General features: G+C 34.9%; 1 pseudogene; it reads right to left on the reverse strand.

Moving 5' to 3' along the window:
* Positions 1–1807: 1807 nt before the first annotated feature.
* Positions 1808–3988, reverse strand: part of LOC116032406 — a 6280-nt pseudogene continuing 4099 nt past the window's right edge.

Genomic DNA, 3988 nt, shown 5'->3' on the forward strand with positions numbered 1-3988 from the left:
AAAAAGTATATATTAAAAACCCTTTGTCATGGGTGCTAACATCACTGAAAGCAATTGAATATAGGTGGACTATGTCATAGTCCATTTATAGGATTATTTGTTGTTAATTGTTTGAAGTGTTGTTTACAGTTTTTGCAGTAGCATATTCATTAATTGCATGCACTAAAAATATTTGTTGATGAATATAATTTGTAATTATAATACATTAATATATATTCACACTTTTGAGCGATAAATTATTGTGTGGACCATAACAAAAAGTACATTTTTTAATATACTAAAAATACATTATTCGTGTATTGAATATACATTATACAAAATAATGTACTTTTAGTAATCAAATAATGCATTTTCCTTGAATATATTGTACATTTTTAATATACTTAAAAGTACATTATTTGTGTATTGAATGTACATTATTTTATAGTATGGTCCACATGGCATGATTTTAGGGCGTGCAAGATAAGCAACAACACAGAGCCTCAATTTTAAGAGGGCCCAACATTTATTTTTGACCTAGCTACTTACTTAAGAAATTAAAAAAAAATCTACAATTAATTCTAAAACACATTAGTTTTATCCCAAATTACTTCTCTCTCCTAATAATTAGGACCTAATTAGTTGAGCATGACAAAACCATTTTGTTTCCCAACTGCACAGATGATGCCTCAAGCCTTGAATCTGCAGAGATAACTTCAAATAAAAATCATATGTTTTACGTATTAGATCTAAAGATTGCGCTAAGACTTTTGGTAGGTTCTCATTTATTTATAAGAACGGGGCCACATAAAAAATAAAAATCAACCCTGATGATCCACACAATTATGTACACCATGGTCCACACAATAATGATTGCTTTTGAACAGATTAAATATATTGAAGATTTGTGATGGGCTCACCCTAGCAGGCTAGTCCAAGAAGGGCCAATAGGTTGGCCCAAATTATTTCATGGATTAAGGTTCACATATGCACAATTTGAACTTTAATCTAGCTAAATTATATACATAATAACAAAATATACATAATTTGTTAATTGAAATTATTTAATATGTTAAATTTATGTACATAATTTGAATCAGGATTTATCATATAATGCTTATAGTGAATTCTGATTCACGATATGATATAATCATAGGTTAGAAGATAGTAAGTTGGGGCAAGGCTTGGGAGATTGTTTGAAGTGCGCTGAGGCCGGCATGAAAGGTTAGTGGACCGAGAAGACTTGCTTGGAGTAGGCTTGGGTGGAAGTATAGTCATATTATATGTATAAAACTGTAGTTAGTTAAAAAGGGAAGATGACAAGTTTGAAAATATATTTTTATTGTACAAAGATAAAATCAAAATGTACGAGTTATCAATGCTCTTTACTAATATATATATATATATATATATATATATATATATATATATATATTTGGATCCCATTAGCATTGGTTCTTATATAATTTAGTTGATAATTGATATAACCACCACTAATTCATTCCAAAACAACCATATCATATATATTTGTTTTTCAGCAAATTACACATGATAAGTATCGCTCTACATTATTGTATGGAACAACCCAATTACATAAACTTTCACATTTATTCTTCTCAAATCTCTAATCTAGCTAGTAAGGCTATTTGATGCATCTTTTTTCTATTTGACAATCAATCATGCCTTTTTACACTTGATGATATGATGCTCCTAATCCCCTTTTGAAGAAAATAAGCAAATGCTATAAGGTTTGGAACAAAAGACAGAAAAAAAGAGTATAGCAACACATATTCCAATAAATAAGTTCTTGATCTTGATCATCCTAGCTAGTATCCTCAAGAATCTTTTCTATACCTTGATTTGTTCCAAATTGGATGTTTGCAGGGACACTGAATGCTTGAGATCATCGCCAATGTGAATGCTGTGTTCACCCATTGGGATTCTTCGAACCCCAAACTCATCAACAACGCTCAAGTGTTTACACGCATTAACATTGAGCCTTACCCTCTTCTTAGCTCCAGCCATAACATGAACTTTCTCAAAGGCCACCAATTGCCTCTCAGGGTGAGCCGTGTTCTTGGCGAGGCGGGGCGGGGCAGAGAAGAGCATGACGGTGTGAGTTCCGTCCATTTCGCCGGTGTTCTTCACGTCAACGTGGAGCTCTAAGTTGAGAGAGTCACAGTTGGTATGTGCAACCTTAACTTCATCGTTCAACTTTGTGGTCATGTTTGCACTTTTTGCAAGGAGGGGCGCTGAAAGAGTAGTTGGGGCTTGGGCTAAGCTTTGCTTGAAGTTGGTGTAGCTCATTCCAGCCCCAAATGGGAACACCACTGGCCCCTTATAGAACCTGTAGGTCCTCCCAGGGTACCCTGCTCCAGCTCTCATTTCCATGTTTGTCATAGCCACCTTTTGCACATAGTTTTCTGGGTACCATGTCATTGGGAGCCTCCCACCTAAACAAAAGGCATGAATCATCTTAGGATGGAGCGCTTATCACTATATCAAAAGTTATAGTTCATAGCGAATGTGTAACTTTATTTCTTTATATACCACTATATTTTCACATTTTTTAAAAAGTAGGGTGGTATATTTTCACATTTTTAAGAGGTAGGGTGTTGGACTTGACTCTTTACCGGTCTAAACCCAACAATCATCTAGCCACTAATTACTCGATTTGACCCTTCACCTAACAATTCACATGACATACATGAGAGCAACCACAACTAGAGTAAATTAAAGGAAAAATTGCACTTTTTGGTCTGTAGTATTCATCCTTACTTGTTAGCCTGTTTAGTTTTCGTCCCTAAAAATAAAGTTGTAAATCTTGTCCTTTTTCTGATCGACTGTTCTCACACTTCTCATCCCTAAGCTATAACTAATATTGTAAATTTTGTTCCTAATGTTTTGTTTAAAAAATGACGAAATTTGTAACATTATAGTTTTTTTTTTTTTTGAAACAATGTAACATTATAGTTTAGAGACAATAACTGATTAACAAATAAGGACAAATCCTACCATCGCCTTGTAATTTAGGGTGGAAAAATGTAATTTTCCTAAAGTAAAAGAAAGACAGGCAGACCAACCTGGATTGACAGTTCCAAACAAAATATCAGCGATGGCAGCACCCCCTGCTTGGCCAGGATAGCCAGCCCACAAAATGGCAGAAATTTTAGGATCGTCTCTGGCAAATGTGACATCCACAGGGCCACCAGACATGAGAACTAATATAGTAGGACCTCTGGAAGCCCTGGCGACTCTTGCCACAAGCTCTTGCTGCAATCCTGGAAGGAGGAGGCTTACACGGTCATTAGCTTCTCTTTCGATTGATTGGTCTAACCCCATGACTAGGACAGTGGCGTCTGAGTGGCGGGCGGCAATCTCCGCAAAGCCAAAGTTTTGGTTGGTTGTGCAGGCAACCCCGGAGCAGCCCGGCTGATGAACTGTCTTAGCATATCTTCCAATTCCATGCAACGGTGTTGTATAACCACATGCAACGCCTATACACAAATTTTTGCAAATTTTGAAGTAAGAGGGCATATGATAGACAGAAAAGTTCAAACTGTCCTGGGAATTTAAAATGTGATAAAATTATTCTCACTTTTAGTGTGATCTTTGATTTGGGGTCGATGAAAATCACATGATATAAGGAAAGTAAATCATCCCACCTACCAGAGGTAGGATTCTATTTTCCTGCATACTGGATTCTGATCTACTAAATTTATTCAATTATGTATTTATCTTTTTTAGCATCAGACTAAAAGTCACTTATAAATATAAACAATTTGACTCTCCCACCATTACATATTGTTTATCACATCCCGTTACACAGTTAAAGTTTTTCATAATCTAATTTACAATATATGATTCATTACGTTACGATGTAGTATTATAGTTGTGTGTGTGTATTTGTCATTAATTTTCTATGTAAAGTTATTCTAATCAAACATATTCTTTGGAAACATTTTCTCATAAATTTAGTTGATGGGAAAGTATCAAACTGTCTCTAAGA

This window comes from Ipomoea triloba, chromosome 10 (genome assembly GCF_003576645.1).
Source record: "Ipomoea triloba cultivar NCNSP0323 chromosome 10, ASM357664v1".
NCBI classification, from domain to species: Eukaryota; Viridiplantae; Streptophyta; class Magnoliopsida; order Solanales; family Convolvulaceae; genus Ipomoea; species Ipomoea triloba.